The sequence below is a fragment of the Diplotaxodon limnothrissa genome, linkage group LG2 (assembly GCF_057381915.1).
Source record: "Diplotaxodon limnothrissa isolate DT_005_m linkage group LG2, D_limnothrissa_male_GT1.1, whole genome shotgun sequence".
Lineage (NCBI taxonomy): Eukaryota > Metazoa > Chordata > Actinopteri > Cichliformes > Cichlidae > Diplotaxodon > Diplotaxodon limnothrissa.
The window spans coordinates 34,259,377-34,269,620 of NC_140597.1; positions in this window are offsets into that span (position 1 = coordinate 34,259,377).

A 10,244-nucleotide genomic window follows, 5' to 3' on the forward strand; every position below is an offset into this window, starting at 1 on the left:
CTTTTGGGTGTGCTCAACACTTAGCTTGAGTGCATGAGGCTAGAGAACATGGAGGAATGGAAATGCAAAGGATAGCTAATGGAAGTACTGTTCTTTAACATATTCATTTTTAAAGAGATAGCTTGCCTATGAAGAGCAGCAGCAGCGGTATCAAAGCCAGGGTGCCTGAAAGCCATTACAATAACAGTACATTTTCACAGATTATTTATTAATCTGACAATGAAAGGTGAAAGAAGCTACCTTGGAGGAGACATTGTCCTACCTTTCTGTCTTCTGGAGGAAGATGGAGTGACGGTATACACCTGAAAAGCCTCTTTTCACCTTGCACCCTTTCTGGTTGGTTTTCATTGTTGCTGCTGTCAGATCTGACAGACCTAAAACACTCGAGACAACAGTATCCTCCACACATATGCCCTTACTGGTTTTCTGTGAGATCTTGGATGGACTGTTAGAGATGTTAAATAAACTTGTGTGTCCTTGATGGCTGACTTTGAAAGCTTCCGTGTTACTTCAATTCCTTTTGAACACATTTGATCTTCAGAAGGTTTTGTTTTTGGAGTGAGTAAGTAGGTTAGAATTGCCTTTGCTAAAACCAATTTAAAATCTGACACAGACAGTCCCCTTTATTCCCCTTACTTCAAATTTAAAAGAACATACTATTCCTAAAATAATACTCTTAAATGCACTTGAGGGCTAGAACCTGCAGTGCATGGAGCATCTGCATTAGGACACAACAAAAGGATCTTCAGTAAAACCTACTCATATCAAATACAGAAAGCTTGTGAGTTCACTAAGGTCACGTAACTAGTGGCCTCAGTGAACCACTGTAAAAAAATTAAGTACAAAAGCAACCGAACAATTTCGAATTGTTTTTTAAATAAAGAAATATCACAGGTGGGTAGCACTGAATAAATCAGATGGTCCACAGATTAAGCATTTCAGAAAGACTTTTTTTTCTTAACCCTTTCATTAAAGCCAGGTTTTGGTTTTTAGACTGGCCCACAGTTACTGTCCATTCAAATATGAGGCCTATGGTATAGGTTAAGAGTTTACCACCATCGGGAAAGAAACTCCAGTTGTTGATATTCACAAGCATATTTCACACACTTTACATACTCTATTCTCCCTCCCAAGCTAAGGACAATATTATACAGGACCAGCAGCTATGGTGGTTGAGGAATTAATAGAGTTCTGGTGTTGTCAGTGCTGCTGTATTTTTACTGGACGTGCTGCTGTGGCTTGTGACTAAAACTGAGTCTGATTACATTTGATAGAGGGTGAAGAAAGAGAATATGTACACAGAGGCACGCGATCAAATTATCTGCAGGGGACTTGTCAGCACAGAGAATCACCGTATCTTGGTCAAAGTGATGTTGTTTAAAGTAATCTGAGAAATACAGAAAGGTCTTGGTAGCTAGGCTTTAACTTGCTCACATATATTCACTAGGTAGAGCAGGGTGAGGATTGTGATGCTATGAATTTTTATTTGATTGTATTTTTCAAAATAGAATGAGTGCAGAGCCTGCCCCGTAACCTTGCTTTCACCACATTATGTGTTTTGTCTATGTACACTGAATGCTTGATTTCATCCTAGCCCCATCCGTCAACAAATCAGGATCCACTGAGGGTGTCAATGAATAACAAAGGTCCATCTTCGAGCAGATTAGGTGTCAGCTAACTTCCGCTCCGCCCCACGTGCCATATAGACGCCTCGGGGGGCTTGTGTCCCGAGAATGATGGGTAATAAAAATGAATCATAGGTGAAGGCCAGAGACAGGGTGCTACAGGAGGAGTCTTGATGCATTAAACAGGAACAGTCGATAAGTCCTCTTGTGATAATAGAGCATACAGGAGCTGCCGCCAAGCCATTTAACGCTTGTCAATCCAAACCACAGAGGGCTACAAAGGTGTTCCTGAAAATGTTTCATTTGGCAGGTTAGAAATTATTAACTTTCAAACTGTTTAAATCAGAACAAATCTGAAACTGTTTATTCATCTGATAAGAAATTTGTGAAACCTGGAACAAAATTAAGGTGCAAAATCTTCCTTTTTTGTTTTTTGCAAAGTACACCGTTAGTGACAAACAACAACAACAAAAAGGGATGGAAAAAAAGCAGTTGTGATTTTCTTATGCTGGTCTGAGTTACTTTGGTAATTAACAACAACACAAACCAAGTGCTGTGTAGCAATAAGATTTAGAGCCCTGTGACTTTCCACTCCTAGTAGTTAATTGCTTCTGATCTCACTTCCTTCGGTCATCATTCTGAGGAATGCTTTCTGCAAGCGTAAAAGCCACTCCATAGTTCCACCTTTCAGGAATAATTACCTCCACTGCACACTGATGGATATATTAGGAACAGAGGCTAAGAAAAATCCACTAATCTTATGCTTTCTTAGAACCACACTGGATTTTTGCAGCACGTCACTTTATACATACTCTCCGACTGCAGAATTGGATGTGAATCAAATTGGCCCACAGCAATGAAATCTGTTGTGGAATGTGTCACTTCCTAGGAAGTAAGTACATCAGTTACATCAGTGTAGCCTCTAATTGAATGGAATATGTCACTTTTGGACAGCTTTTGGACCCGATGGTTTTGCATAATTATATTAATATGATGGCTATTTACATGACCTTATACAAAGAGCGTGAGGCTGCCATAGCAAGGTGACAGGGCGTACTAATTACTGTCAAACACAGTCAGCTGACCTGTAAACAAATGCACAATGTTACATATTTGAACTCTCGGTGATCTCTGCCCCAGGTCTACATGGTAAAATCTACACACTGGGTCTAGGACACGTAAAATTAGTTCAAGAGATCAATGAATGATGGAAAAATTATATAGAAGGAATGAGGGAATCAAAAAGAGTTTGGGATTTATGTTCTGACAAAATGCAGATGAAATTACCTGGAGAGCTGGATACAATCAACTTTAATGGAAAACATTACAGAAACTCTTCACTCACTTTGCATTTCAGATAAAAAAAAAAATCAAGTTTTTGCAGGTTTTATTTTCCATTGAAATGAAGTGTTTCTCCCTGAATTACTTCTACTTTTGGCTTAGTTAGTGACAGAGGTTTGGGGGTTTTTTCAATAAAAGAGAACAGCATAGAAGAGAAAACAACAATGTTCAATGTAAGGGCCATTACATTGCAAAAAATAGCTTAAAAAGAAAGAAAAACAAACAAAGCAGCAGTCCGGGATTTCTGTACAACGTTTTCAATAGCAAGAGGCCAAATAATGTGGTAACAACAATACAGGCGATTGATTTGTTACGTTGCTGTTAATGCAAACTTTTAGTAATTAGCTGTAGAAATGGCTCAACATGATATTCCTCTCACACATTCCCACATTAAACATCTTTCTATTTCTGGCTTTGCCCATGTTGAGACAGGGAAAAAAATGTATTTATATCTGTGTGTAAGAGTATGTTCCCAATACAAAAGCAAGTCATTACCGCGCATTGTGGTAAATCAAAATTATGGTATTAGGGTTGTTGTTGTTTTTTTTTTCTATTTATGTATTTTCAATTACTCATTTTATTGTCTTCCACTGTTGTGGGAGATTCTTTACTGTTGCTGCAAAATGACGGCTGTAAATAAAAAGTAAATGATCCATAGAGTCTCAGTTTATTTAGTGACATGTATAAACTGCAGTTTACAGGTCAGAAATGAAAGCTGATTTAATAAAAACTGAAAAATAAAACTTGCTGTTGGCAATGTTTGCTGTTGTGTTAAGCAATTATATATTAATAATTTACTATCAATTTGACATAAGGTTAGCGCAAACTTTTAAAAGAGTGATACGCACTACCTTGTTTTCCCCTTAGGAAGCTAAGGTAAACCCAGACAAGAGGTTTGAATGTAGAGTAAGTATTTCGTGAACTACTGTTGCTCATATTCACTCCTGTTGATTTATTTTTGAAGTCTTCTCACTGTTGTCAGTGAAAAGAAAAATCAATTTCTAAAGAAAAATCAATGCCAATTCCCTTCCCTCTGGGCTTGTCTCTAGCTTACAGTATATGGAACAAGTGCAATGGAAGTAATGATCTTGTTCTTCTGGCTACACTACCACAGTTTTTTGACCGTCTGAAAGTGCTCTTGAGGTCTCCTGTGGAATAGGCTCTGAGATTTGAGTTCGCTCAAATTAGTGTAAATTACCCCAACTCTTCCCTCTCTCGCCTCACAGAGAGTCCCTTCATTTTGCAGCCAGCATAAAGTGCTGCAGTGAGACAAGACAAGATCACACAGCCAATCAATTTAAACATTTCGGCTTCCTTGATTACATTTTATTTATTTTTTTCGTTTACAACGTTAAGATTGTAATCACATGTTTACCGGATGATTGGTCCCAGCTGCAGGTATCATATTTTTAACTTCACGTGACACGTAAAGCATCATTAAATTTTTAGCCTTTCATAGCTCCACTATGGAAATTAAGGGGAAAAGGTGATCTAGTGTGTCTTATTATATGAATTTTGCAAGACAGGGCTTATAGTAACAGCAGCTCCAATAAATATTAAAAGTATGGTGCTGTTTGTGCTCTGAGAGGCAGAAGCAGTTGTTGCCTGTGTGAGAATGACCCCTGATATGCATGTTTTCGAGACAATAGGAGAATAGGGGTCCCAATTTGAGCGGCAAAGTATTGATGTTGGCATATTTTGTTGTCTTGCTTTTGTTTATCCTTTTTTTCCAAAAACCCCAAATTAATATAGAATGTGCATATGTTTTTAATATGGACTCCTGGCTTTGTCAAGCAGTGTTGATAAAATGCAATCTTTCTGCAGAGGGCAGCTGTGAAAGCCACAGGGAGCAAATAAACAGATTCATGAATACAATGCATACTCAAACAAATAGCACCATCTTCTGAATACCAAAAATGGTAGCAACTACCCTCTGCTTTGATTTAGTACCACGACGTTTATTTTCATCCATTTATATTCCATTCTTGCTTTGTAATCACCGTCAAGATGCTTTTTCTTGTTCTCTTCTTAAATCTGACTGAACTATTATGCAATTTATAAACCCAAACACAGTCTTGTTTACAAAACTTGTTTGATTTTGTTCTTTTTCGAGCTATATATTTTTCCATCAAGCTCGCAGCCATGTTCCATACTTTTGATGTGATGACAGTTTACAGAAGGGGGAAGATAAGAAATAATCCTGGATTAATTGAGTTGAAGACCTATATGAATGTTAGCCCACACTTATCTGTCTTCTTTTGAAGCAACAGTTGATAATATCTTTAGCTCTCTCTCTTCCTCCTGTCTATATCCCTCCCATTCTCCATCTCTCCCTGTCCTTCTTTTGGCTTCTCACTGCTTTAATCACAAGGGGGCCACAGGCAACTTCTGATGGGCCGTGGCTGTATTGCTGTCACACTGTTTCTTCCCCCTCAGCTCACGCCATGCCTCAGCCAGAGCCAGAGCAAGGACACAACCCCTTCAGGCGACCACCACCCAAATCTGAAGGGATGAAGCACATGTTGCCACAGATAAACCACTGTGATCAATCTCATGGATGCGCAGCGAATCACTGGAGCGAAAGGCTTTGAAAATCAAGCCTTGTCCCTGATGTGCCCAGCAATGATTATGTGGTCAGTGGTGCCAAAGGCAACCAGCAAACATCAAGGAACTGAGAGCAGCGGGCCTGTCAGTTCTCAACACTAATTAAACATACACAAGTATCCCAGTAATATGATGCCAGCAGGGCAAAGGCTGACATCCTTTGGTGTTTAATAAGTTGAAAATCCCAATCGCCAATGAACTTATATTATTAAGAGGTTATAAATTGTTATCAAACATCAAGGTACGACTTTCGAGATGGACACTGTAAGACCTGTCAGTTGTACAGGTTTCTCACCAGAGGTGGGACCAAGTCATTGTTTTGCAAGTCACAAGTCAAGTCTCAAGTAATGTCAGGCAAGTCAGAGTCAAGTCTCAAGTCACTGGTGTAAAAGTCCGAGAGTAAAGTCACAAGTCTGAAACTTTGAATTTCAAGTCCTTTCGAGTCTTTAAAAAAAGAAACGAAAAAAGAATGTCGCAGTTATATGCTAAATGTAAATATTAGACCATGTGATTTTTAAATCTGTGTTTTTCTGAACACATGACAAAATAGTGAACTTAGAAAATATACACAAATTGTTAAAACTGCACCTCTATAAAATGCAGCTCAATTAAACTTAGCTCCAAGAATAATTTTCACCGACAGTTCTGAGATAATCTGCATGTTACTCTTGGATGCGCTTGTAGGACCGGCTTTAAAATCGCATGACAAAAATATCATACACATTTAAAAAAAACTGTATCACCAACGTAGCCTGGACAACGTTTGCTAGTTAGATGAAGTCAGCTATCTCATCGTAGCAAAAGAGAAGCACCATCTACCGTTCTTTATGCAATTTCAACTGTCCAAAGTTGGAAGTTGTTCCATCTCTGTCTGTGATTCTCTTCTTGCATGTTTTGCATATTGCATTTTGTTATTTTGTTGACTACTTCATAGTTTATGTACCTGAAAAAAACAACTACTTGCAGCATTTTTGAGGGTTTTTTTTTTCTTTTTAAAAAAAATCTGGTTAATTTGATTGGCTGTGCTACAGCTCACGCACACATACGTACGAAGTGTGGTTTGAATAAACGAATGAATGAATTGAATTAATGGTGCACACTTTCTATATAATATGCGTGTTAAATTTTACATTTAGGGTGAAATATATCAAGCCTTTTCAAGGAAACCGGTTCAAGTCCAATTCAAGTCCCAGGTCATTGGTGTAAAAGTCCAAGTCAAGTCACAGTCTTAGAACATTTTTTCAAGTCAAGTCTAAAGTCATAAAAAGATTAATGACTCGAGTCTGACTCTTTTACGTCACTGACACAAGACAGATGCCAATTATCAGCGCCAGAGAAGACATCGCGAACGCTTCCTGGCCATCCAGTGTAGATGTCTGTGAAACTGTTGGGAAGGCAACGTGAACATTTTATTTGTACTGTATAATCTGCAGTTTCTGACAGAAATCAGCAACTATCCTTTGAAGCACCGCTCCTCTAAAACAGCAATAAGGATAATTATTAGGTTATTTACATTATTATGTAAATAACAAAATAACTTAAAGCAAAAATTGGGAAACGTAAAGTCCGAAGTCTTTATATTAAGGGCCATCAGTCAAACAATATTGTTTGCTCTGGGTCTAAACAGAGCGCGTTGTGTGTGAAGTCTTCTTTTGCGCATGCGGGCCGCTTTGAGCGTTCACACTAGAGCGTGTTTGCTGTCGCATTTTATTTGTAGTTTGAACAAGCAGACAAAAAAATCGGATTTGATCAAAAAATCGGAATTGAGCATTAAGACCTGCAGTGTGAACGTAGGCTAAATGTTACTGACTTAACATATCTGATAACTTAAACAATAAAAAAAGAAGTTAGGAAAGTTAAGAAAGGGTCAGAATTTTGAATTTTATCAAATTCAGTGTTAGATCCCATACGGAAAATAAATAGTAAAAACTTATATGTGATTACTCATGAAAGTGGCCACTTTCATGAGTAAATCATATAAGGCTTACATGATTTACTCATGAAAGTGGCCACTTTCGCATTACTTTCATACATTGTTTAAGTAAGTATCAGAAATATACAAGTTTCATTATATAATTTTTCAAGGGATCTTATATCTGTTTTCACACTTATATGCTTTTCATACAAGTTTCACACAAGACAGATACAAACTTTATAAGATTTATATATATCTTTTCCATATGGGATAATATCCAATATGTTATCTGCCATTTGTTTTCACAGTCAAATTTGCACAGGCTAAATTCCATTGAACTCTAATTAGTTTAAATAAGAACTCTTTTCTCAATTTTCTATTTTTCGTAGTTGAGATTCTGTTAAAAACAATCTGTTGTTAAAGCAAACAGATATAACACCTTCCAAAAACAATTCAAAAACCTTTTTTTTCCCTTCTTTCCAGTACAGTTGATGTCCTCAAGATCATATAGACCAAACAAATGCAACATGAATGAAATACTAAAAAATGCCTTTAGAATTTTCAGGATTTTGATGTAGATTCAGCAAATCCTAAATGTAGCAACATTTGGGACAACCTTGCATCCGACCTATTCTTTGGAGACCTTCCACATGTTTTACCACCACTGTGGTACCCCAGGAACCCCCCTGTTCAATCCAGTATTTTTCGTCAGGGACTGGAAGCCGCCATTTAAGCTGCAAAAAGGAAACAGTGTAATTTTTGCATTACAGAAGAGTTGAACAGCAGTTAAAGTTTCTTTCTGCATATTTATGAATTGTCCATTACAAAATGTGAAAGACATGGCAGCAACTGTTGTGTGACACAACTGAGCTCATGCTGATGATTTTATGGTGCGCCAATGCATCGACCGTATGGAAAGCTGTCAGCGCCAATGAGCTGGTTCTGACTCTGGATATACTTTATTGGCACTGTCAACAAGTTGATTAACACTGCTATTAGCTAACTACCACTCTCCAGCCATCATAAATATCATCTGTTAGGCTATAATTTGAAATGATATGAACCACATGTTGGTCATAAACCATGTATGGATACCAGCTTTGATGTTTGGGGTTTATATTAATACGAGTTTTTATTTAAATCATATAACTTCAAATCTAAATGTTCATTTTGAGTATTTTTGTCTGAACTGATTTCACTTTATCTTACAAAAATGCAGGTTAGTTGGAACATTTAACACATTATGTGTTGATCAACAGGGTAGTTTTGAAAGGTAGGAGATCATTTTCTCCTTTTCTGCTGTCTCCATCTACAATAATCACTTTCTGTCTTGTACTTAGCACAAACGCTCTTGCGACACTGAGCATATTCTTTCCCTATCCTATTTTTTACCACATTTCCTTTGAAAAACAACAGTGTGAGAACATTGTTGCATCTATACACTTCATGTTGCACTGAACGTCAAAAATTTAAGCTATGATATGATTCTCAGTCAGCATCGGTTATCATATGACATAGTCTAGGGAGTGTGCGAGGCTCTGAAAATACTTCAAAAATAATCCTTAACATAATCTTGGAACAGAAACAGAATCTGCAACTGATGTCTGCCAGACTCCCAAGACCTAAAGAAAGAATACAGATAGGTTTCTTGAGCTTTTGACATTTTGATATTTGTAAATTCGAGGTTGGTATATTTTACTTAATATCAAATGGCAGTTTTAGTATTGCAGTTCAATCAGACTGGACTTCCAGATAAGCTTTTGCACTTGCACTGCTCTTAAGCTTTATAGTAAGGGCTTCTTTCAGATATAATTTTCCTCTTCAAAACCTTCTAGAACTTTAGTTATTAGTCCAATATGCAAATCAGCCTTTGACTTGTCAAAACTGACATTTTGTATCGTTCTACCACCCTTTACATTCTATGACCATTTCAAGGATACAGAATAATAAATATTAATACTGCTAAATAATTATCGAAAAACTCAGCAGCAGTATTCGCAAAATCCCAGCTGGCCAGAGCTTCCCAGGAGGTGGAAGAAAATATTTTTTTAGTTATGTTGATTCCGTGAGAGTATCATTGTACCTTTGCACCTAAAATGTGTGTTATGTGAATGCAGGTAGCCAATTGCTTTAATCAGGTTATTTGCAGCTATGACCTGTCACTCATGACCGTGTAGGCGGGCTGAGGACCTGTTGCGAGCTACAATCTGAAACAAAGTGCAGTAATGCCATCTATCATCCTCGTGCACACACTTTGCCAGATGCTCACCTGCACTGCGAACACGCTCTTGTTCTGTGATGCCTCTGACCCTGTAGTTAAGTAAGGCTAACATTGTGTGATGTGTTTTGGGATTTTTCTTCCCCTTGATCTGGTGATGCCGCCTGCATAAATTAGAGCTGTGTTCCTTGGCTTCCTAACAGAAACCCATACTGGCTGCCATCCAGCTCAATCACATTGATTTTCCATAACAATATGAAGAACACTGTTCACTGCTAAGGATTAATGAATTGCATCTTCAGAGTCACTTTGGCATTCCTAATGAAGGTGGATGAATATCCCTGCACAGACCAGCTGTGTTTGAATTGGTGCTGACTGTGCCAGGGCACATCCATGGTGAAGCTGAAGAAAAAATACAAATAATTCGCAGACTCATAAATCTTCCTTTGGTCTGTCAGATCATTTTAGTAAAAACATATGATTCAAAGTGTGACATTTATCATCATCAGAACCACGGCCCTTAATCCTGTTTCTCCCCTCC